The 26,545-nt window shown below is 45.6% G+C and overlaps 1 long non-coding RNA gene across 2 annotated transcripts; it reads right to left on the bottom strand.

The window, feature by feature from the left end:
- Positions 1-3,560: 3,560 nt before the first annotated feature.
- LOC123430148 lies at positions 3,561-6,079 on the bottom strand. Of its 2 annotated transcripts, XR_006622873.1 has the most exons (5): positions 5,365-6,078; positions 5,217-5,289; positions 4,787-5,082; positions 4,574-4,674; positions 3,561-3,702 (listed from the first exon to the last, which is right to left on the bottom strand). It is a non-coding gene; the product is annotated as an uncharacterized LOC123430148 (long non-coding RNA). The 2 variants fall into 2 exon arrangements; XR_006622872.1 differs by having other exon boundaries at positions 4,574-5,082; positions 5,365-6,079.
- Between the last annotated feature and the right edge of the window lie 20,466 nt (positions 6,080-26,545).

The raw sequence follows: 26,545 nt of genomic DNA, 5'->3' as shown, positions 1-26,545 counted from the left end.
CATGCTTGAATAGCAAGTATTTTCCGTTGCATGTAATCACGATGCTGGTTCATCATTGATGTGATGGTACCGAAGGCTTCTTCGAAGCCCTTGCATTATAGTAGTGATATTCACATAGCTCCTCGGAGCACAAACATGATGAGCTTGATCTTACCATCTACGAGGATCATGCTACTGTCATGTTGGCTAGTAGAGTAGAATCACTGCATTGAGCTTGACCCCGTGAGGGTCATGATATTATCATGTTGACAAGTAATAATATAGCATTTTATCATGAGCATGATGATGAGTTAAATAAAGAGTTTATGAAAACCCCGTCGGGTGCCACTAATGCCCGAGGGTGATGATGAGTTGGTGATCACTTTCGGTGAAGTGATGCACCGGTGATTTTGGTGTGAGTATGATTTTGATGTGTCACCGTCCCAACCATACCCAGTACGACCACGATACCCCTTTATGGGACGGAGCTTTGTTGATTACTCTGGTCGGTGCTAGCAAAAAGCCACATTACTAGTGGCGGGAGTGATCGGTGTCACTCTCGTGATGGGGTCGTGCCAGGTAGGACGACTATGCCATTATTATGAGTTCCAGGCACACCGTTGGTCCCTGCATGGTTGATGCAGTCCAGAGTCGGTGCTCGTAAGACGTACAACATGTGGGTTGGGTACCAATCGAGTGGATCTCTTTGTCTAGTATCGTCAGGGGAAAGATGATGATCGGGTACTTACCTCGGGTATATGTGATATACCGCGAGTCGTGGATGACATGGAAGTTTCCCGTTTCTCGTGGGTCCAGCGTACTACCTCTATAGAGTGTAAACTATTCGAATAGCCGTGTCCACGGTCAAGGACAGTTGGGTGGTGTTGCTTAAACTACGTCCTGAGTTTCCGCATAAACCAAGTGTGTGTGTGTGGTGTTAAAAAGGTGTCGTTATAATCATGATAATCACAATAATATGATCAAGTTCGGTGACTTGACATATAGGGTAAACCCGGATGGTTTATCCCTCATTAATACCTTGAGATTATGACAAGTCTGATGACTTGGCATTTAGGGTGAACCCGGTGTGTTCAACCCTTTACGGATATGTCAATATCTGTAACCTGATATTCACAAGCAATTCTTTAACCTGATGCATATACATGATCATACCACCTCATCGCATTCCACCCAAGATACTGTCACTTTTATTCATTACCATTTATGTCATGGGCTGTTTGCGAGTACATTCAAAGTACGCATTGGCTTGCCACTGGTTATGTTATTGACCAGACATGGAAGGACCGGAGTTTGGCGATGAGTACGCCGTCGGAGACGGACCTGCGATCTAGGACGCTTCTGAGTCAGAATGTCTGTCGGTGTCGGCTTGATGGCATGGGCACCGCTTAGCCCTTACGAGTTTCCGCTACTCGATGTATCCCTTTATTTGGCTTTAGTCCTTGCTCTTGAACCCGACCCTCTGGTCATTTGATGTAATAATTTGGTACTTGGGTGTAAGACTCTATTATTCAGTATCTGCGTTCAGTGAACATTGATCCTTGGGGTCACTGGGCACGGCGAACTCGACTTGCTAGTCGGGGTCCCCACATATCACCACTCTTTGTCGGCCCTGTGGTGATTCGTCAGTCGCGAGTGAACGAACAATGCAGAAAAAAGGACCAATTGGGTACAATGTGGAACTCGCCTTGCAAGTGAAAGACCATAGAAACGAGGAAGTGGTGGAGTGATACGTCTCCAACGTATCTATAATTTTTTATTGTTCCATGCTTTTATATTATCAACTTGGGATGTCTTATATGCATTTATGTGCCATTTTATATCATTTTTGGGACTAACCTATTAACTCAGTGCCTAGTGCCAGTTTCTGTTTTGTTCGTGTTTTTGACCTTTTTTAGAAAAGAATATTAAACGGAGTCCAAACGGAATAAAACCTGCGGGATTATTTTTTCCATAACAGAAGATACACAGAGGACTTCAGAACCAAGGCAGGAGGTCTCGGGGGAGGTCACGAGCCCCCTTGGCGCGCCATAGGGGGGGCGTGCCTCGCAGGCTCGTGGGCCCCCCTTGTCTCCTTTGCCCTACCTCTTTCGCCTATAAATTTCCAAAAATCCCAAAACCTCCAGAAAGAGCCACGAAAATACTTTTCCCCCACCGCAAGCTTCTGTCTCCGCGAGATCCCATCTGGGGACCGTTCTGGTGCCCTGCCGGAGGGGGATTCGGACACGGAGGGCTTCTTCATCAACACCATTGCCTCTCCGGTGATGCGTGAGTAGTTCACCACAGACCTTCGGGTCCATAGCTAGTAGCTAGATGGCTTCTTCTCTCTCTTGGATATTCAATACAAAGTTCTCCATGATCTTCATGGAGATCTATCCGATGTAACTTTCTTTTGCGGTGTGTTTGTCGAGATCCGATGAATTGTGGATTTATGATCACATTATCTATGAATATTATTTGAGTCTCCTCTGATTTCTTATATGCATGATTTCGTATCCTTGTAATTCTGTTCGAGTTATGGGTTTCGTTTGGCCAACTTGATCTATAATTCTTGCAATGGGAGAAGTTCTTGGTTTTGGGTTCATACCGTGCGGTGTCCTCGCCTGGTGACAGAAGGGGTAGCGAGGCACGCATCGTGTTGTTGCCATCAAGGGTAAAAAGATGGAGTTTATGTCATATTGCATGAATTTATCCCTCTACATCATGTCATCTTGCTTAAGGCGTTACTCCGTTTGTTATGAACTTAATACACTAGATGCATGATGGATATCGATCGATGTGTGGAGTAATAGTAGTAGATGCACACAGTATCGGTCTACTTGTCTCGGACGTGATGCCTATATGTATGATCATTGCCTTAGATATGGTCATGACTTTGCACAATTCTATCAATTGCTCGACAGTAATTCGTTCACCCACCGTAATACTTGTTATCATGAGAGAAGCCTCTAGTGAACACTATGGCCCCCGGGTCTATTTTACACATTATATATTCAGATCTACATACAAAAATACCAAAAATACCTTGCTCCACTTTTACCTATTTACCTTTCATCTCTATCAGATCTCACCTTGCACTACTAGGAAAAGGCCTGCTAGTGGCGCACCTATTTTGGCTACTAATGGCGCACTACAGGTGCGCCACTAGCATCACGCCATTAGAATTTTTTACTAATGGCGCACCACAGGTGCGCCATTAGTATCTGGTATACTTTTAGCGCACCAGGAAGTGCGTCATTAGTACATCCCATGGTGCTCCATTAGTATGCCTCCCAGGGCATATATACTAATGGCGCACCACGCAGTGCGCGCCATTAGTATAGCCCATGGTGCTCCATTAGTATCTGGTATTCTGGTATTTATATGTTTTGCTTCAAAACCACAAATTCAACAGCACATAACATATATATCAAATATATAATACATAATATGTGCCCAATAGTTTTACTGATCCACAACACGTAACATATATGCAAAGTTGCATAACAAATTTCATGATCCATATATCAAAATTCCATAGCATCCATACATCCAAAATTCCATAGCATCCATATATACATATAGTTCCATAGCATCCATACATACATAGCTCCATAGCAAATATAATACACAATGATACTTTGCGGGCATTAGTAAGTAATATTTGGCACTAAAACAAATGGCTTCAAGTCCATATCGTAGTCCAAAGAGCATCCGCGTGGCAACCTACAAGATGAAAAGAGATGCAGATTGGAACTGACGTGACCAGTTCAAGTCTATTTTGCAAGATAGATGGGCCATCACACATGATCATTTTCTAAAATATGAGCAAAATAACCCGAAATCCTTCTAAGAAATCTAGCTAAGAAATGCCGCATAGATTATTGTGAGTAACTCCACACTATTGATTATTCACAGAGATAATTGTGATGTCCTTAATTGTATGCACCTTGTTTCACTTACTAGGTGATACCCCGCGCGTTGCTGCAGGATATTTTAGTATGCAATGTTGCAAACATTAATGAGGTGTATTCTTAGAGTGCAGATAAGAGATAAGAGGAAAATGAACTTGTCGCTCAAGTAGCATGTTTGTGAGATCATGCAATCCACACTTGTAAAATGTATAAGTGACTGCAAATTACAGTAAGCTTGTAAAATCAATGAAGCAATTGTGGCAATTGTAGTGGGGTAATGTTCTGCAACGTCTCTTTACAACACAACAATAAATAAATATAGATGGATAAAAAATAACTTCGAGGACCATAACAGCTAGGCCATGTAAGCGCACGTACGCAATATGATATCTGGAAATTCTCTCTAAGTTCAGATATATATATATATATGAGTAATGTAATCAGCTCAAGCAAGCTTGGTGTATTATATAGATATAGATATTCACTCATAAGGAAATAATTTACTTCTCTTATAATGATCCGAAGTTTATTCTAGGTACAAACTAACCCAATTTCATACATGCAAATTATTTCACCATGCAAAATTTGTTGAGAGATATATTTCTCTAGATCTTAGAATATAAGTAAAAATGACCAGAACCATAAAAATAATTTTACTTGCGAGAAAGCCAATCTGTTCATACCAAAAAATACAGCTTGTCCAGCAAGTCCGTATGCATGCTTCAATCTTTCTCCATGGCAGTTTGAGACATGTATATGTCACTGTTGAGGACATATAGGGTAGCTGATACAAAAGAGAGAGGACCTTAATACATGAATGTAAGACGTATAACCATATGTTGAAGGAATAAGACACTTAGTAGTGTATCAATAGAGATTTAGTGCAAGGAACTAACTTTTAAAATTCCACACTTCTTGCATGTATGCATCACACTTGAAAAAATGTCATGTGACCAAAAATTATAATTAAGCAAGATGAATAGGGGACATTTAAATCAATAATAGAAGTATAGACAAAAGCTTCCCCGGCAATGGATGATGAACTGTAAAAAGGGACTGGGAATTAATCCTTGACAGGAACACGTGAATTATGGTCCTCTTGTTGTTATCCCTTCGTGTTCGTCTTCTAACACTTGGTCACTGGCATCTTCATCATGACCAGGATCTTCCCCAAGGATCAGGCAAGGTGGATCTGTTTCGAAAAGTAACTTAGTAATGTTTTTGTTTAGACCGGCAAGAACAACCACTAGCCAATCTATGTTCTTGCCCAACGAATAAGTAAGATAACTGACAGATCAAACATGGGAAGCAGCACGAATCGCTCACCTGGAATCCTTCTGACATACTTCTGTCACCATGCAGTTCCCCTTCCCGCAGGCCACCGCCTTGCATAGTGACTCTGCTCACCTCGGCCACACAACTCCAGGTTAGAAGTGCAGGGGAAGAAGGATTGATGAGCTGGTCCGTTACTCACCGACGTCGTCCCTGGGATCCAGATCTGGCGAGGAAATCAAGTGTCCCCCTCCCCCAGGGCCGTCTGGAAGAGCAGCATCACACTTGAGAGGTCCCTGATGCGGTCGGCACAAAGCTTGACCTGCCCGTCAAGCTGGTCCCGCGGTGCGTCGCGTACCTCGCGGAGGGTGGCGTACATGACGGTCAGCTCTGTGCGGAGACGCTGGACGTCTTTCTTGACTCTGGCATGCAGCATGTACTCCTCCATGAGGAGTTCCCCGAGCTTAGGGAGGAGGCTTTCCATGGCCCCCGTCGCCACATCCATGGCTCGCGCGGCTAGTTGAGCCGGGGTCGCCGGGTCGGGGCGGCCGGCGGCGCTGGGGTGGGAGCGGCAGATCCGGCGTTAGGAGGCCGCGGGATGGCGCTGCTATGGTCGTCGGGGTGGAACTGAAAGAGGCGGGCGTTTGTCGGTGGAGGGAGGACGGCGAGGCTGTGCTATGGCCGGCGGCGGAGGCGGCGGGATTTAGGGACCTGTGTGAAGGGGAGTGTGGAGTGCAGAGTGGGAGATGTGGCTGCCGGCAGTGCGAAGACCGACCGACAGGGTTATTCATTCAACCCTCTTACCCTGTGATGGGGAGGAGGAGGAGTGGGGGAGGCCATGGCCGGCGGCGAGGTCCATCCATCGGAGGCGAGCAGAGGTCTCTCTCTGAATCTGGGCAGGATGTGGATGGGTTGGGTGGGGTGGGGTGGGCTGAGAATTATGGCAATGGCGCATCCCAGAGAGGTGCGCCATTAGTAACCCTGGTTACTAATGGCGCACCAGCTGGTGGTGCGCTATTAGTAGTTTTGCAAAAAAAATAGTAGTGGCGCACTGGGTGAGTGGTGCGCCATTACTAGTTTAACTAGTAATGGTGCACTCTGCCTCGGTGCGCCATTAGTATTTTTAGAAAAAAAAGTTTGTTAGTAGTGGCGCACCGAGTGTGTGGTGCGCCATTTGTGTCCATCACACTAATAGCGCACCTGCACATGGTGCGCCATTGCTATATAGTAGTGGCGCACTACTTGTGTGGTGCGCCATTAGTGTCTATATTATCTATAGCCCTTTTCCTAGTAGTGTTGCAAGTAATCATGAAGGGATTGACAACCCCTTTATCACGTTGGGTGCAAGTTTGTTTGTTTTTGCGCAGGTTCATTGGTCCCTCATCTTGATACTCCTACTGGATTGATACCTTGTTTCTCAAACTGAGGGAAATACTTATTTCTACTTTGCTGCATCACCCTTTCCTCTTCAAGGGACAAACCAACGCAAGCTCGAGAAGTAGCATGGACCTAAACTACGGCATTGGAGGCTAGTTTGGGGGCTACTCAGGGAGTCTAGAATTAGGGGGTCCTTGGCCCATCTACCTACTCTCATTGGCCGAACTCTCTCGGCTATTCAACCATCGGCAGAAGTGTTAGATTCAAGATGGACTCTTCTGAAGACTTCATGTGTAATCCAAGAAGGTGAAGCGATCGGCATATTCCTTCTCCGTTGTAACCGACCTCGTGTAAACCTTGACACCCCTAGCATCTATATAAGCCTAGGGGCATAGCTCGTAGGATATGTCAAGCTCATTATGATTAGGGTTTAGACCACAATATCGATCTCGCAGTAGATCAACTCTATACTCTGTACTACCCCATCAATAACAACAAGAGCATGATGTAGGGTTTTACCTCCATCAAGAGGGCCTGAACCTGGGTAAAACACCATCTCCATCGTCTCTTGTTACCCATCGACCTTAGATCCACAGTTCGGATCCCCTACTCGAGATCGGCCGGTTTTGACACCGCCAGTGAGGACATTGGAACCACAGGAAAGGAACAAGTTACTCCTCCTATAGTTGAGCCAGATGATCGAATCATCGACGGCTGTGCACTGGAGGAAACACTCTCGGCTCACAAAACTATGGTTGCAATCGTGCCATGGACCGAACCCTTCCTAGCTTATCTTCTTGGCTAGGAACTCCCTGATGACCAAATAGAAGACGGATAGTTTGATGATCCAAGTCTTATAAGGTTCATGAAGGGGAACTCTGAAGAAAAAGCACTACCGACGTCCTCCAGCGATGCATATCCGAAGAAGAAGGTAAGAAACTTTTGTCTGAAATACACGCAGGTATGGGCGGCCACGCAGCAGCTAGAGCTCTGGTAAGCAAAGAATTCTGTGATGGCTTCTTTTGGCCAATAGCTCGAGCAGACGCCCATTCGCTTGTCCAACATTGCGTTGGGTGTCAACTCTTCGCAAATCAGAGCCACATGCCTGCAACACCTCTTCGGACAATACCGATCACATGTCCGTCCGCGTTTTGGGAGCTGGACATGGTTGGACCTCTTAAAGGTGGATCGAATAAAAAGAAATATTTACTAGTTATGGTCGATAAGTTCACTAAGTGGATCGAAGCTAAACCAACAACTCGTGCCAAGTCCGAACCAGTCATCGATTTTATATCAAATGTGGTTCACCGTTATGGCGTTCCGCACGGTATAATAACGGATAATGGATCCAATTTCACAGCCCGGGAATTTAAGGACTGGTGCGCGAACTTGGGCATTAAGCTTGACTACACTTCTATGTATCACCCACAACCAAATGGACAGGTCGAACGGGATAATGGCCTCATCATTACCGGCATCAAACCTCTTTTTGTACGATCTCTTAAATAATCCGATTACCATTAGGTAGAGGAGCTCGACTCCGTATTGTGGGGTTTGGGCCCTAGTTTAAAAAACTGGACTGGACCGGCGACCAGACCGAAAAAACCAGAACCAGAAGCCTTATCGGTTTTTGAGCTAATAAGACCGTTCTGCAATCGGACCGGAGAAAACCGGTCAAACCGTCCGGTTTTCTGGAAAACCAATGAAAAAACCGGGTCACTAAACCAGAAAAAAATCAGCAATTTTTTTAATAGAAATTGGTAGAAATGGGATTCGGTCCCAAGTCGTGTGAGCAATGCGCGAGACGTGCCCACGGTCCAATAACCAACTCACTTATGCTACTTTGTTGTCCACTACATGGAAATAGTTTTATGAGAGCTGCTATACATACGACTGTTTCTGTACGATTTTCGTACGACAATGCACGGGAGCCGTCCGTTCAATTCAATGGAGGATTAGTATAGCGTCGGACGGGAATCGTACATAGATTCATCATACGCTGATCAATTCCGTAGTTTTATTTCACCATTGTTTCACACTATATTAGCACACATGTTAATCAAAATTTATTATTCTTTTTCTTAAAAACTGACAATCGAATCGGTGAACCAGCAGTCCGACTGGTAATAAACTGAACGGGCAACCTACCCGGTTCGATTTCCGGTTTGGTTTTTTAGACTATGGTTTGGGCACAACTCCGAACAGGCCCATGGGTTATAAGCCATTATTTATATTGTATGGTGTGGTAGAATTCCTCCTTTGTCATATTATCCATGATGCACCTAGAGTGCGCATGTACGAGGAAAAATAAGATGAGTTAGATCAGCAGGATGACTTGGACACACTAGAAGAAGAGCGTGATATAGCTCTGGCACGTTGCACCTTCTATCAACAGCAGGCTCCACACTATCAGAGTAGGGAAGTTCGGGCGGAGACTTACAACGTGGGTGAGCTTGTGCTGCCTCTCCATTGGAAGAAAAAGCATAAACTTGCACCCAAATGGGAGGGGGCCTTCATCATTGACGACGTACTTACCGGAGGGGTGTATCGTCTCTGCAACATATTGGATAATCGTCTTGAACCAAACCCATGGAACGCGGCTCGTCTTTGGCTTTTCTACATCTAAGCTGGTGCAATCATGCTAATTTAGTCCCTCGTTATCTTTTGAGTCCTTTGTTTGTCATTTTTCCTCCTTCAAGTGCATTGGCACATCCTAGTTTGTGTTTGGATTAATCGAATTGTGTCCATGAACATGTATTTTTTGTAGACACCCGGGGGATTTTTAAAGCCGATAATAGTACAATTGTGCATCTCTTTCATGATGCATCTATTCTTCCTATACTTAAGCTTGAATATGCACTAAACTTGAGTTAAGATTTTGCCAAGCTGGGTTGCCTGGCTCCTGTATTTATCCTCTATGTTCCCGATTGTTCGGCTAGAGGATAAAGGGACCACCTCTAAAAATTGTTATGACCCGGTAATCCGGATATGTACCTCATACGGGTGAAGTCTAAAGGTAGGGTTCGTAAAGAAAATTTGGTACGGCACTAGGAAGGTGATAATAATTAGGTGGTTATCACCAAGGGTTAAAATTCTGAAGCATACACATGATCCGCACACAACGGATGCTCGGAAACTCAGAGAAAGGAACCTATAAAGGAACTAAGTTCTTGCGAAGATTTTTCTTACTAAATAAAAGTAATATAACATAACTCCATGATAATTGTGTGTCTGTTAGCACCGTATGGCCGGATTTCCTGGTTCGTCAAACTGTTTACTAATATGTCTCCAACGTATCTATAATTTTTTATTTTTCCATGCTGCTATACTATAATTCTTGGATGTTTTATGATCATTTTATAGCAACTTTATATCATTTTTGGGATTAACCTATTGACATAGTGCCTAGTATCAGTTGTTGTTTTTCCTGTTTTCTCCTTCGCAGAAAATAAATATTAGATGAAGTACAAATGCCACGAAACTTTACAAAGATTTTTTTTGCACCACAAGGAAACTTGGGATCCAAGGAGAATCACGAGACGAGGCCAAGGAAGCCCACTAGGCACCAGGGCCCGCCTAGGGGCCCTAGAGCGACCTGGTGCCTAGTGTGGACCTCGGGGGCCTCCTCCACCGCCTATGACATCTATAAATACCCCAATATTCAAAAAACCTAGGGGAGTCGATGAAAAATCGTTTCAGCCGCCGCAAGTTCTAGAAGCCACGAAATCCAATCTAGAGCCCGTTCCGGAGAGGAACACGATCACGGAGGGGTTCATCATCCTCATTGGTGCTCCACCGATGATGCGTGAGTAGTTCATATTAGACCTATGGGTCCATAGGCAGTAGCTAGATGGCTTTCTCTCTCCTTCTGTTTCTCAATACAATAGTCTCTTGGAGATCCATATGATGTAACTCATTCTTTTGCGGCATGTTTGTTGGGATCCAATGAATTGTGAGCTTATGATCATATCTATGAAATTATATTCATGCTTGATTATTAGACCCTCGTATTTCTTCTCTGATATTTGGTTTTTGTCTGGCCAACTTGATCTTTTATCTTGCAATTGGAAGAGGTGCGTTGTGATAGGTTCGATCCTGCGGTGCTCAGTCTAAGTGACAGAAAGATACTTGACACGCATGTATCGTTGCTATCAAGGATAAAATGTTCCTACATAAATAGATCTTGTCTACATCATGTCATCGTTCTTAAGGCATTAATCTGATTCTCCATGAACTCAATACACTAGATGCATGTTGGATAGCGGTTGATGTGTGGAGTAATAGAAGTAGATGCAGGCAGAAGTCAATCTACTTGTCTTGGACGTGATGCCTATATACATGATCATTCTCTTGGATATCATCATAATTATTTTCTCTTCTATCAATTTCCCAATAGTAATCTGTCTACGAACCGTTTCTATTTTCTCGAGAGAAGCCACTAGTGAAACATATGGCCCTCTGGTCTATTTCACATCATCTATTTGAAATCAATACTTTGTTATTCGCGTTTCCATTTTATTTGCTCTTTTATTTTCAGATCTATATTATCAAAAACCCTAAAATACCTTGTTGTATTTTATTTTCCATCACCTTATTTTCATCTATCAGTCTATCCTTTATTTTACCCACGAGGGTTTGACAACCCCTACACGCGTCGCTTGCAAAATTTGATATTTGTGTGCAAGTACTGCTTACATAGTCTTGTAGGTCTTCCTAGTGGATTGATCTTGGTTTCATAACTGAGGGAAATACTTGTCGTCGCTGTGCTACATCACCCTTTAAGCTTGGAGGGAAACCAACGCAATCAGTGAGGAGTCAAAATTTCTGGCGCCGTTGTCGGGGAAGATCTACACACAACTCTCATGTCATTGTAATTACATTATTTTCCATTTTCCTCTCGTTTTCGTCTCCCCAACTTTACAAAAATTGTCTTTTATTTGCCATCTTTCCATTTGTCGTTTTCTTGCCGGATCTCTTGTTTCCTTGTGTTCTTGTTTGCGTAGTCAAGATGACTCAAGAAAACACTAAGTTGTGTGACTTTTCCAATACCAATAAGAATGATTTTATTAGCACCCCGGTTGCTCCTCCCACCACTAGTGCATTATCTTATGATATTAATGTTGCTTTGTTGAATTTTGTAATGAAGGAGCAATTTTCCGGTATTCCTAATGAGGATGTCGCGCCATATCTAAATTGAAAGTGCGTTATATCGACTAGAGGGGGGTGAATAGGCGATTTTTACAAATTCATCACTGAGGAAATTCCTAGTGAGGAAAGTCCTTAGTCACGAACTAAGTGTGGCACAGATAGTTCTTAAACAGATATGCAAAACCGACAATAGCTAAGTCTTCAGAGTGAGTTGAAGTGTTCGGTTTGCACAGGTCACATGAACAGGATAAGCAGGTGATGAATAGCTCAGGTGAAGAATTTGTGGTGAGGAATTCAGAGAAAGTCTTCACTCAAATTCTTCAAATAGTACAAATCAAAGTCATCAGCATGCAATTGACGAAATGAAAGAGTTAAAGAAATAGGACCCGTAGCTCGATGAAGACAATGGTTTGATGACCGAGTTACAACTGTTGGGACAGTTGTACTTCTGGTTTGGAGCGGCTTGGTATTCAAACCAAAGGATACACAGTCCCGAGACACACAGTCCCTACCGTAGTCTCCTTGATCTAAGGACACACATTCCTCGCTCAACACTCGTGGTAAGTCTTCAGGGTAGACTTCTAAACCCTCACAAACTTGGTCACCCGACGATCCACAATTCACTGCTGGATGCTCTAGAGCATGACGCCTAACCGTCTGGAGGATGCACAGCCCTCAAACATAACAAGCGTCGGTTCCACACAAGAACAATCTCTTCAGTGAAGCTCAATCACTTTGGATTTTGGGTTTTGGTTTGGGTGTTTGGAGTTTTTCCTCACTTGATGATTTTCGCTCAAAGTCCTCGAGGATTGGGTTGCTCTAAATGACAAGTGACAGTTTCTCTCGGAGCAGCCAACCAATTAGTGGTCGTGGGGGCGGCTATTTATAGCCTGGGAGCATCCCGACATGATATGACATGAATGCCCCCGATGATATGATCCTTGTGTTGATAAGATTAGGGACATGTGGCGCATGGCGCGGCAACAGTCGGATATTTCAAGTGTGAAAATCCTTATGTCTCTCATGTTCCTCGCTTGAAGGATTTGCTATGTGTAGGTTTGAGTTGAGGATCATGAGGAAATCTTTACTTAGTACTACCTCAACCCCCTTTAACAGTACGGTGTTCCTATGACTCAAGAAAGAAGAAAATGCAAAAGAAAGAGTAAATCTTCAAGCTTCAAAGTCTTCAGAGCATTTTCTTCGGGATACACCAAATTCCTCATCTTCAATGTATTCAGGAGGAATAGAAATTTCTTAGCTATCAATGTATTGAAGGAATGACCAAAGTCTTCACCCGAAGACATACATTTTTAGGGGTCGATGTTCATCGAATAACTCAAACTCCTTAGCGACTTATAGAGCCTGTGTATACTCACAAACATATCAGTATCTTAACCTATAAGTATTTAATCCACCAAAATCACCACGGGGCACTAGATGCACTTACAGTCTCCCCCTTTTTGGTGGTTTATGACAAATAGGTTAAGTTTTCAACGGGGATAAAAATATGAAGAGTGAGTACATAGTTTGAGGAATTTGATTGCAAGGAGAAACTCCACCTGAAGATGTGCATGTTTGAGGAATTTGCTTTGGACTCCAAATGGACATTGATGATTTATATCATGGAGATCTCCTCCTATATCTTGTAATTCATGCATGCATTTAACTTATAGTATGAGGAATTTGAAATGCATAATGAAAAATGGTGTCTAACGAATTTCAGCATGCATGCATTTAACCAACTTGAGGAATAAGCATGTGAGAAAAAATGTTCAAAAGTGTCACACCACCATAAGGCTTAAGTTACAACTCATTACAACAAAAAAACTTTAGAAGAACGAGAGTTTTTAACTTAATAAAGTTTATAGTAGCCCATAAAGTAGACCCACTTGAAGTCTAACTCTCTGATTTCTCCCCCTTTGTCATCAAGTGACGAAAAGGGACAAAATCTGAGGACTAACACCCCTAAAGAACTTCACTTCTATGTTGGAGGAGGAGCCTTTGGGTCGGCCGTTGCAGTAGTGTCGTCAAGGTCTTCATCTTCATCGGTGGTGCGTGTTGAAGAAAATGAGTTGGCCACCAATTGAGGAACATGAATCTTCTTGACCTTCTTATTTGGAGGCGAGGATCAGTCAAAGTCTTGCTGGAACTCCATTTCAGTGAGTTCCTCAGAGGTCTTGAGGTGAGACAGAATGGCTCATGTGCGATCAAAGAACTCATGAAGATAATAGTGATTTTTCTTCACTGCATTCTTGGTTGCTTTGAGGTCATTCACTATTTCACCAAACTGACGCTTGACCCATTTCTGGTTGCTGTCAACCTTTTGACAGAGACTTAGCAGGAGCTCACGGTCAGTCATCACATGTGGTATAGTTGGGCTTGGTGGTTCTTGTGATGCAGTGTCGTCATTGGTGGAGTATGACGCTGCTATGCGAAATTGGCCATCAAGGGGCCGAGTGCCTCCATCGATCACAAATTTGCCTTTGTCGTCAATGGCATCGAAGGACCTCTTGACTACTTAAAGTGGAGGCAAGTAAGTGTGGTGATTTAGAATATCAGCCGTATAAGCAATTCCAAACCTTTTTCTGATGAATCTCATGATCCATGGTGCGTAAGGCTTCATATCAAATAGTGAGAGAGCAGAGTGGGACAAAGTCCTCACGAAGAAATCATGAAGGTTTATGGGAATTCCATGTATGATGTCAAAGAACAAATTATTCATGATTGCCACAATTTCTTCTTCATTTGAGTCATGGCCCTTGATTGGACAGAAGGTTTTGGCCAAAATGCGGTAGACTATCCTTGGCACATATGTCGGTGCACTAGAGACTGGGGTCCCTTGTTCCCCATACTTGTGCACGGGCACCGGCAACGCCCCTGGCAGCAGCGCACGAGGGAGACCAGTGGGAAGACAAACCAAGACCCACCGAGGCCACATCCCCTCTCCGAGGGCGTAGAGTACAAGAGCTCTAGATACAAGGCCCAGGCAAGCCCTCCTTGCCGAGAAGATTCGCAAGGCCTCGGCAAGTCCTCCTTGCCGGGAAGATTCACAAGGCCTCGACAAGTCCTCCTTGCCGGGAAGACTCCCGAAGACTCGCAAGACCCCGGCAAGACCTCCTTGCCGGGAAGACTCGCAAAGACTAGCGAGGCCCCGGCAATCCCTCCTTGCCAGGAAGGTGTTCAAGCCCCCGGCAAGCCTTCCTTGCTGGGAAGATAATCAGGTCCTTCGACAGGGACGCCAGGCCAGCAAGATCCTCTCGCTCGCCAGGTGTCCTCCCCTGTTTCTACCACAGTCCAACCGCTCCAGCGCATCTTTCATGCGCCACCACAAGACCCACGTCTCGATCCACCTGGGTATGTGTCGCGACCACATCGCTGAAGGTCAGGGGTTAGACAAGGCATTTACTGCCCCTGACACCACCGTAGAAGATGAGCGGTGAACCCTGTTCACTATGCAACCCGTGAGCACATTGTTGGTGACCCCTTGCCTATAAAAGGAGGCCCAAGGCTCATTCTGTGGGGGGTTAGACTTTTTGGGATTTGAGACTCCCTAATCACCAGCTAAGTTACTATAGCTAAGCACCCTACAGTAAGCACCCAATACAAACTAAGAAGGGGTAGGGTTTTACACGCCAAGCGGCCCGAACCTGGGTAAACGACCTTGCCGGTGTTGATTGCTAGCTCCGCTCTCGGCGCCACCTATCTCCCTCCGCTGAACGATCAAGGGACTCTTCGAGCCTCCCATAGGCGTGCTGATTTCCCCAACATCTTTGGCGCGCCAAGTAGGGGGAGGTGGTTGAGAGCTTTCTCCCGGATTCGAGCAAGCTCCGCATCAGATCTTGGGAGGTTGAGCGCACCATTGCGGTTCCCCAAAGCAGGGCGCAGCGGTGGTCGCTCTACTTAGACATGGCCTCCTAACACCCGCGCGAGTGCACCACTAGGCGAGCACGGGCCAGGGAGGCGGAGACCCCAAGCTCAAGTGCGTCAGGTTGATGCGCCACTCTAGGACAGTGCGCTGCTGTGAAGGGTATGCCTGGGGGCTTCGGCGAGGCCTCCGGCGCATACTCTGGCCGGCGCACCTCCATAGAGTGATGCATAGCCGTCGAGGATGCGCCAACAGGCCGTGAAGCCCAGGCACGCACTCCAGCGGAAACGCTTTCCCCCTTCGAAGCGTCACATCATCGGCGAAGATGCGCTCGGGGGCTCCGCTAGCACGGCCTGGCAAAACAGGAAAAGGAGTTATACTCCGGAAACCCCCTTCTATACGATAGTCAAGGACTATTGGCAAGGACCTTGCTGGAGGGGATGTTGCCGGGGGAGTGTAACCTCCTGCTTACCGGGGATCTAAGGCCCCGGAAAGGACCCAAACACCGCGAGAAGAAGTGGCGCAGCACAACAGATAAGTGATAGATATTCTACATAAAATTTCAGAGTAGATAGGTTTTTTCCTTTCTGGAGATCCCAAACCTTGTTTGAGAAACTTGTGCATAGATTGAACCTTATCAAGATCAGTGCACATTGGCTCTATTCTGTACTAGTTCAACAACCTGAATGGCCACAGAGCACCTTCACAATCTTTCGAACTTGTTCAACAGACCAAGCGGCTACGTAGTACCTTACTTCGCCTTGAGACGCGCTCGACGATCTAACGGTTGCACTGAGTGCGGCAAGGAGCCTTGCCGGTAACGACCCCTTTGAAGAACTGCTAAGGACCCATTCCTCAAAGAACTAGCGGTAGGACCAGTCTCACCGGCAAGCTTCCGGAAAATGCAAAGAGTGTATCATCCAAAGAGAAGGATAGGACGCAAAGGAAACAACATTTCATTGATCTGTTTGAGACAAACTCAGACATATTACATGGATAATTTTTACTACTCTAACCTATGATACTGTCTTTTGGCGAGGGACATGCTTGCCGGACAGGAGTTCAAGAAGACAAAAAGCAGGGCTCGCAACACAACCCACGCTGGCTCCTCCAAGACGAGCATTGTGCCGACGAGAGCGGGACTAGCCCCGACAAGCACCACCTGGCCCCTCTGGCTTGGTACCAGAGGACAGGGCCGCAGGAAGGGGCGAAGGATCCGGAGCCCGCGAGCATGCCTCCTCCTGGGAGACAGAGCACCGGAACCAGCTCCGGTGAGGTGGCCCAAACAGGAGGGATGGAAAAGTCAGAGCTTGCGGAGGTGCCTCCTCCTCGAACACGAGACACCGACGCCAGCTCCGGCAAGATAACCCTGCTAGGCGGGGAGAGGTGTGAGTGGGCCTAGGCGACATGGCCGGCGGTCAGTCAGAGCTCGGGGAGTCATACTCCGACTTGACCCCCCAAGATCCTGACCTACCAAGAGCGCCACTGCCACCGCTGTCCTCCTCGTATCTATCGCTCGAGGACGGATATCCACCACCGCTCGAGCTCTCTTAGCAGTAGCCGAGACACACACCTGAGCGCCCATAAAACTTGACGGATAGCATATTATCCTCCGCTAGCTTGAAGCGGAGGACATGCCCATCCTCGAGACCATGGGCGCGGGCGAAGTCTTTCCAGCCCCGCCCGAGCAACATGGAGCGGCGTTTCGGGTACTCCACGTGCACCTACATAGCATTGTGGGAGCAACCGTATGCCCGCAACCACAATATGGGAGGCTTGGCGGCCTCCATCACCCTAGAAAAAGGGCGAGGGAGGTGCAGATGGCCCCGAGCGACGCCGTGCAGTTCCACGAGAAACTCCAGTGTCGTCCCGTCCGAGTGTCCGCCCCACAAAGGAGAAGTTGGCGCTGGGGGAGAAGATGGAGGTGCTGGAGTAGCACTCCGCCTTCCCCGGCCATGGCCTCCGCGGTGACTGCGACCCCTAGCCCCTCCGCCACCTCGGGCGCTCGTGCCGCCCTTCGCAGCTGTGGCCCCTGAAGCTGTGGCATGATCCGAATGGGATCCTCTTGCCGCCCTGGCGGCCGATGGTGGCCGCCCTCGTCCACTAGCCATGGTTAGGGGCGAGCGCCACCCAGAACTAAAGAAGACTCCACAGACGCAAGCCGGGGATGTTGAATGTTTAGGGAGTTGGATGGATGAGCAAAACCCCTCGCAAACTTCCTAATTTATAGGGCGAGGCACGGGGCTAGCTCTCCTCACTCCAGAAACCGCAGCCCCTCTCGCCCAATCACCCTTGATCACGGGCGAAAAGGGAACTGCCCTGCTGCACCAATGCATGCGGGGGCGGGCCCTCCCATGACTGCAGCCTTTAAGGCCATGAACGCCACTTGCCTGACCATTACTACGCATGCCTCACGCATGGTAGTAATGCTTCGGGAGGTGGGGAGGCCACTATGCGCACGCCTCCCCACTTCGTGCGTTCAATGCGCGACGTGGGGAGAGGCCGTTTGCAACGGCTCCAAAGCTACAGAGTGCCCTGTCATGGAAGCCCGTGCACCACTTTGGTACTGCCCAGCAACGCCCGCACGCATGTGTGGCCCAAGCCCAGGGGCTCCTGTCGGTGCACTAGAGACTGGGGTCCCTTGTGCCCCAGACTTGTGCACGGGCACCGGCAACGCCCCTGGTAGCAGGGCACGAGGAAGACCGGACGGAAGACAAACCAAGACCCACCAAAGCCACGCCCCCTCTCTGAGGGCGTAAAGTACAAGAGCTCTAGATACAAGGCTCCGTCAAGCCCTTCTTGCCGGTAAGATTCACAAGGCCTCAGCAAGTCCTCCTTGCTGGGAAGATTCGCAAGGCCTAGGCAAGTCCTCCTTGCCGGGAAGACTCATGAAGAACCGCAAGACCCCGGCAAGCCCTCCTTGTCGGGAAGACTCGCAAAGACTGGCGAGGCCACGGCAAGCCCTCCTTTCCGGGAAGGTGTTCAAGCCTCGGGCAAGCCCTCCTTACCGGGAAGATAATCAGGTCCTCCGACAGGGACGTCAGGCCAGCAAGCTCCTCTCACTCGCCAGGTGTCCTCCCCTGTTTCTACCACAGTCCAACCGCTCCACCGCATCCTTCATGCGCCAGCACAAGACCCAGGTGTCGATCCACCTAGGTACGTGTCGCGACCACCTCGCTGCAGGTCAGGGGTCAGACAAGGCATTTACTGCCCCTGACACCACCGTAGAAGATGAGCGGTGAACTGTGTTCACTATGCAACCCATGAGCACACTCTTGGTGACCCCTTGCCTATAAAAGGAGGCCCAAGGCTCATTCTCTAGGGGGTTAGACTTGTTGGGATTTGAGACTCCCTAATCACCAGCTAATTAAGTTACTGTAGCTAAGAACCCTAAAGTAAGCACCCAATACAAACTAAACATGAGTAGGGTTTTACATGCCAAGCGGCAAGAACCTAGGTAAACGACCTTGCCGTTGTTGATTACTAGCTCCGCTCTCGGTGCCACATCTCTCCCTCCTCCAAACGATCAAGGGACTCTTCGAGCTTTCATAGGTGTCGATTTCCCCAAGAACATAGATCAATTCCTTTGCGAGGAATGTGGTCCTTGGTGGCTGGCTAGGTGCCAAAGGCTTCATGGGGACTTGCATGAGGTGATTTTCCAGTTCAGGTTCCTCATAGACACATCTGGCTCCTTTTGTGGGGATTTGGACGGGAAGAGCCCGAACTAATTCAGTTGCAAGGGCTTTGAAGTGTGTATCTTGTGTCATCCAATCCAGAACCAAAATGTTGACATCTATGACGTCTCCTGAAAGGTGTAGTCTAGCATAGAACTGGAGAATGATTTCTTCATTCCAGTCATAGATATCAGAGCAAAATGGCAGCAGTCCGGAATCGTGAGGAACTCTAAGTATTGGTTCGTAGCAAGGAATGTCCTCCATATCTACATGAGGAAGTAGCGTGTGAGGAAAGACCTTTTCCTTATTGAAGAGCACAGCGTTGTAATAGTTCATCTGGTTGTGGGTCCAAAATCTGATTCACTTGAACTGAGGAGATTCATGTGGACTAGGGCCAGTGAAGTACTGATGTTCGTCAAAGAATTGGTCCTCTCAAACTTTGTCCTTTTTCCTTTGTAGGGTTGAATACCTGTTGGTTGAAGATTTGGCTTGAAGCGGCTTACAAGTCTTCGTATATTTCCTCTCTGAGGAATGTCAGCCACAACAACTAATGTCTATGGATTTGCAACATGTGGTTCACCAGCAGATTCTTCATTTTGTGTCGGAGCAGTTTCTTCACGCACATGTTCTTCAGTTTGAGGAATAGGCTGAGCCAATGTATCAGTTTCTCGCACAATAGTTTCTTCAACATTTGCAGTTTCACCAGCTGATGCAGTTGATTCTTGTTCTGGGATAGACTTCACGGGAGAGTTCTTTTCTTCCGAGCCATTCAGAACTTCATTGGCTGCAGGGGACTCGTGTACTTGAGGAATTGGAGGGACCATTGGTAAATTTGGATGAGTCTTTTCCCAAAAGTCATCATGTATCACACGTGTGTTGCAGCCAATATCCACATCATCTTCCTTTTCTTCAGCAGACATCTTAGGTTTCTGAGGAGGAGGAGTTGAGCCTTGAGGAATTTGATCAACTTCAATTTCATCATCAATGGGTGTGGAAGCAACAAAGCAATTTTCTTCCATTTCCTCACTCCTTTCTTGAATGACATCCTCCTCACCAAAGGGTACAATCATATAGGAAGGTGCTACATTGAGAGGAGTTGCATCAATTGGAGCAGTTGAAGAAGTTGTCAAAGTTCTCAAGTGTTTTGCCTCTCAGAACTCTCAAGTTGTTGATGCCTTTCTATTCTTGGCTTCTTTTTCACCTGCTTTTGTTTTCTTCACTTTTGATGCACAAGGAAGAGTAATTTTCTTCATAGTTGAAGACTTTGGTGAAGGAGCATTTTCTTCAGGCATTGCATATTCATTTGCAGGCTTGGCAAGTTCATTAATAGTAGGTTCATCAGTTGTAGGTTCATCGGCAGTAGGTGCAGCAGTTGTTGGTTCATCATATTCATCAGTGAGTTAGACAATGTAGCTGGCCTGAGGAATGGATGGTTGTGTTGGGGTTGCAACCCTGTTGTTGTACTCTGCTATGGCTTTAGTGGCAGCCTTGACTAATCTCACTTTGAGTCCCCTTCTGTCAGCATGATAGCTTGTGAATTTATCACTGAGGGTTTTGATCTTAGCTTGAGTGGAGACAAGTTGGTCTGGCGTCAAGGTCAGAAAATTTTTCTGCAAGTACTTCTCCTTTTGAACCTTTGCTTTTTGAGCTTGTTTGGCTTGTTGAGCCTTCCATTTTTATTCATTAATGAATGAGGCCACCATGTGACTGGGTCCAGGTGGAAGCTTCAAATCATCAATGGGTGTCTTGGGATCTTTGTATCAAAGATCGGTGAAGTCCATTACCACCTTTGGATCCAGTGCAAGGGGAATGGTGGTACCTTTAGCCTGAGCGACTCTTTGTTTGTTTCTGATGATGGCTTCAAGTGTTTCATCATCATATTCATCATCTTCCTCTGATGCAGAGGGAATATAGAGGACAACTCTGTTTGGACTAGACCTTGTTCCTCGCCCAGCAGTCATCTTTCTCTTCAGTATGCCACTTGAGGATTTGTGTGCCATGCCAGAGGTAGATGGTCTTGAGGGAATTGGGGTCCCTGTTGGTTGCTGACTAGACTGGGGTTGCCGAGGAAGTGAAGACTTGGTTGCACTTGAGGGCATTACAGCAAAAGTTGGAGCTGTGTGAGGATTTTGGTGTTTTGATAGTGCTGTTTTGATAGTGTTGTTGAGGACTTCGGCTTGACACCTGATTTCTTCATCACGGCCTTCTTGGGAGGTGGCTCAGTGGCAGAAGCATCAGTAGCAGAGGAGGAGGCAGCAACAGCTGCAGCAACAGATTTCTTTGGAGATTTTGTTCAATTTTGCCAAATACTTGGCTTTTTCCTCAGGATAGTCTTCAATAGTGACCATGCTTGAGGGATGGGAATTTTGTTGATCTCCCAAAGGCGGTCTATTGCCACGACGCTTGAGACAAAATTTCTTGGCATACTTGGGAGTGACATACTTGTATTCCTTCCACTCCTTAACCCATCTCATTTCAATCTTCTGAAGCCTGATCTTGTGCTTGGCAGTGGTTTCCTTCCCATATATTTTTTCATCATGTGTGCAATAATCAGCATAGATGGCATCGGGAATCTCAAAGGCAGTGTTCTGCTCTGGCTTCTTGCCACGCTTCTAATTCTTGTCATCCTCCTTTTTCTGAAGTTGAGTACTTTGCTGAGGAATTTGAATTCTGGAGAAATCTGATGACACAGACAGATTTTCTTCAAGAAACACTGCAAATGAGTTAAGTTGATGAGAACCTAGTGATTCATCAGCTGACATTTTGTACGTGTGAACAGAGTATAGGTGCGATGAATTTCAAGAGGTCGTATGCGTTCTTAGATTTGAGGATTTTTTTTTAAAAATGACTCGAGATGACGAATTTGACCAATACTGTGTTGACGAATTTCGCTAAGCATTCTAGCCTTGGGTTCGAGAGTTGTGCAGATTCAAAAATTTACACAATTGAGGAATCTCGTGAAGAATTTATTAACATAGAGAAATTCATCAGGTGTTCTAGACATGGATGTGTTCATCTGAAGGATTTTCTGAGGAATAGCAGTTTTCACAGGTCTAATGAAATTATATGGATCAACGAGGGCAATAAAATTAGATTTTTAATTACCGTGTGTGAAGAACATGACGAACTGAGGAAGTGAAAAACGGAAGCTCGTCGGTTCACATGTCCAGCCGCCTAACTTGGCGATTGAAGACAGCTATAGTGGCGGCGGAGGAAGATGGTTCGCTATCGGCATAGTCTGGCAAGATCGAGGCAACAAAGCTGTTCCTCAGCGGCGATGAAGATTTCCAATGGGGACGCTAGGGTAGAGCTCGAGCGGGGAAGGATGAAAGCGAGAGGAAGAGTTTTTACTCAAGGAGTTAGGTCATATTTATAGCTGAGGTGAAAATGGTCCGGAGCGAAACTTTTGGACCGAACTGCCCCTGGCCCTTCCTCTCCGCGTGACACGTGTTACCCACGTACGAAGAGGTGGACATAGTGTAGATCGTGGTTATCCTATCGTGGGTAATGGGTACAGCTAGAGCGGTAACGGTTGAAAAATTGAAATTGGAAAATTTTGAGGATTTTGTAGCAAAGTCCTTGGCTGACAAGGACTCAGTGAGGACTTTGAATAAGTGTCAATTAGAACACATATGAAGAATTGAGAATAGTTTGGGTTGAGCTTAGCATAGAGGGGATACGGAGCCGATCACATTCACTCATATAAAAAACCAACTTGAATACTTAGCAATAAGTGAATGATGTTGAGGACATTCAAAGCTCATATATTTATATATATAGTTAATGAAGATCATCACATATTTTTTTGAAGAATTTGAAGTTTTTGAGGATTTTGAAAACTTTTGAAGTCTTTGAAAATTTTAAGAATTTGTAAAAAGTATCAGTTTTGAAGATTTTCAACTTTGAAAATTTTGAACTTCAAGAATTTCAACCTTGGTGGTGGCGTGACCCACCATATAAGAACGATGATTTCAGGCGACACATACAATTATCGTATGGCCCTGAGAATCAAATTCTTCATTAATTTCTTTTCACTTAGAGTGTTATTCTTCATTGAGTGAAGAAAAATGGTACTTCATGTGTTGAGCATCTAAGTCATCAATTTTGCATAAGTGTTAGGTTGTGTGCCTTTTCACGGAACATTAGAAGATTCTAGGATATTTAGCTCACGCCGCAACTTGCAAAACCTTTTCTCATCCCAGGGCTTAGTGAAAATATCTGCTAGCTGGCCGTCATACTTCACATGGTCGATGACAGTGTTGCCGTTGAGTACACAAAGAAAATGATGACGAATTGGGATGTGCTTGGTCTTTGAGTGTTGTACTGGGTTGTAAGCAATCTTGATTGCACTCTCATTGTCACAGTAGAGGGTCACATTCTTCATGTTGATGTCGTAGTCCTTGAGGGTTTGCTTCATCCACAGCAGTTGAGCATAGCAAGAACCAGTGGCAATGATTCAGCTTCAGAAGTGGAGAGTGATACGGAGTTCTGCTTCTTTGACGACCAATACACTAAGGATCGTCCGAGGAAATGACATGTGTGTGATGTTGACTTGCGATCCACACGGTTACCAGCATAATCAGAATCAGAATATCCAACAAGGTGAAGATTTGAGACCTTGGGGTACCATAATCCAAGTGTTGGTGTGTGAGCTAGATATCAAAGAGTATGTTTCATAGCCTCATGGTGTGATTCCTTCGGTTTTGCTTGGAAAAATGAACGCACGCAAACACTAAGCATAATGTCCGACCTAGATGCACATAGGTACAATAAAGAGCCAATCATAGAGCGATATACCTCCTCATAGAAATCTATACCATTTTGGTCAGTGGAGAGGTGGTCGTTGGTAGGCATGGGAATTTTGATGCCTCTGCATTCGTTCATGCCTAATTTCTTCAGGACATCCTTGAGGTATTTCTCTTGATAGATGAAGATGCCATTGCGTTGTTGACGAATTTGAAGCCCTAGGAAGAATTTTAGCTCCCCTATCATGGACATTTGATATTCTTCACCCATCATGTAGGCAAATTCATCACTGTAATGTTTGTCAATACAACCAAAGATGATATCGTCCACATATATTTGGCATACAAATAGTTCGTTATCATAGGATTTTGTGAAAAGAGTGGGATCGAGTGAACCGGGTTTGAAGCCTTTCTTCACTAGGAATTCCTTCATTGTATCGTACCATGCCCGAGGGGCTTGCTTGAGGCCATAGAGTGCCTTTTTGAGTCTGAAGATTTTGTCTGGATGCTTTGTGTCTTCAAAACCTGGAGGCTGAGCAACATATACTTTTTCCTCAAGCTTACCATTGAGGAATGCACTTTTCACATCCATTTGATACAGTGTAATATTTGTGATTATTAGCATAAGCAAGCAATATACGGATAGCTTCGAGTCTAGCAACGGGTGCAAAAGTTTCATCAAAGTCAATTCCTTCAACCTGTGTGTAGCCTTAGGCTACAAGTCGTGCCTTGTTCCTTACTACCTGACCATCCTCATCTTGCTTGTTTCGGTAGATCCACTTGGTGCCGATGACATTGTGCTTGCGAGGATCGGGCCTTTTGACGAGTTCCGAGACGTCATCCAACTAGAATTGAAGAAGTTCATCTTGCATGGCTTGAATCCACTCACGTTCCATGAAGGCTTCATCAACTTTTGAGCGTTCTGTGATAGACACAAAGGAGAAATTCCCACAAAATTTAATCCAATGTGAGGCTTTTGAGCGAGTGAGGGGACCTGGTGCATTGATGTCATCGAGGATTTTGTCAATTTCCACTTCATTTGCAATCCACTGATGCGTAGGTTGAAGACTTTGGTTGGGCTGAGGAATTTGATCTCGAGCAATTTCCTCAGGAGAACCCACTTGAATTTGACCATTATTGGGGACGACTTCTTCAACGGGAGGTTGTTACTCAGTAGGGATGATATATTCAGTAGCCTTATTCTTAATAGCTTCCTCGGGAGTCAATTTATCTGGCACTAGAGGCAGTAGCTCTTTTTTCGAGCCATTAGTCTCATCGAACCGCACATCTTGAGTTTCAAAAACCTTGTTGTGATAGGTGTTGAAGACTCTGTAGGTGTGTGAGTCCTTTCTGTAACCGAGCCTAAAACCCTCATGTGCTTTTGGTGCAAATTTTGAGCTATGGTGAGGATCTCTAATCCAGCATCTTGCCCCAAATATTTTCAAATAACTTACATTGGGTTTATTGTCAGTGAGGAGTACGTATGAAGTTTTCTTGAGGAATTTTTGAAGATGTACCCTGTTGATGATGTGGCAAGCAGTGTTGATTGCCTCGGGCCAGAAGCGACAAGGAGTCTGATATTATTCAAGCATAGTTCATGCCATTTCAACCAGAGTCTTGTTCTTGCGCTCAACGACTCCATTATGTTGAGGAGTATAAGGAGCAGACAATTCGTGAGTAATACCAAGTTCATCAAGATAATCATCAAGACCTGTATTCTTTAATTCTGTCCCATTTTCACTCCTGATGTGCTTGATCTTGACGCCGAAGTTCGTCGAAGCCCTTGGGGAAAATCGTTTGAAGACTTCCTGCACTTCAGTTTTGTATAGAATGATATGCACCCAAGTATAACGAGAATAGTCATCAACGATGACAAAGCCATATAGAGATGATGCATTGGTTAGAGTAGCATAATGAGTAGGTCCAAAGAGGTCCATGTGAAGCAATTCAAAAGGACGAGTAGTAGTCATGATAGTCTTCGAGGGGTGCTTGGATCTGGTCATCTTTCCAGACTCACAAGCCATGCAGAGATGGTCCTTGAGGAATTTGAAGGTGCGATCCCAATGACATGCTTCTTCTTTACTAGTGTGTGCACATTCCTCATGCCTGCATGACTAAGTTGTCAATGCATATGCATCCTTCTAAGGTTTTTGCTAGTAGGCACGTGGTTGTTTGAGGACCTACACAGAAATCAACCATATACAAGTCTCCTCTCCTAAAGCCTTTGAGGACTTTGGATTTGTTAGGTCCCATGACGACTACACATCTATATTTTCCAAAGATGACAATCATATCAAGATAACAAAGCATTGAGACTGACATGAGGTTAAACCCAAGGGATTCGACAAGCATGGCTTTGTCCATGTGTCGGTCCTTAGAGATAGCCACTTTACCAAGTCCCAATACCTTGCTTTTACCTTTGCCAGCGTAGGTGATATGCTTCAGTGGTGATAGAGTTAGTGGGATATTCATCAATAGGCTTTTGTCACTAGTCATGTGATTTGTACACCCACTGTCAAGAACCAACTCTGTGGTCTTGGGTTGGTCATCCTGAAGATGAATTAGTACTGCTTA

This window comes from Hordeum vulgare, chromosome 2H (genome assembly GCF_904849725.1).
Source record: "Hordeum vulgare subsp. vulgare chromosome 2H, MorexV3_pseudomolecules_assembly, whole genome shotgun sequence".
Taxonomy (NCBI): Eukaryota; Viridiplantae; Streptophyta; class Magnoliopsida; order Poales; family Poaceae; genus Hordeum; species Hordeum vulgare.
This window is presented reverse-complemented; position numbering and strand designations above follow the sequence as displayed.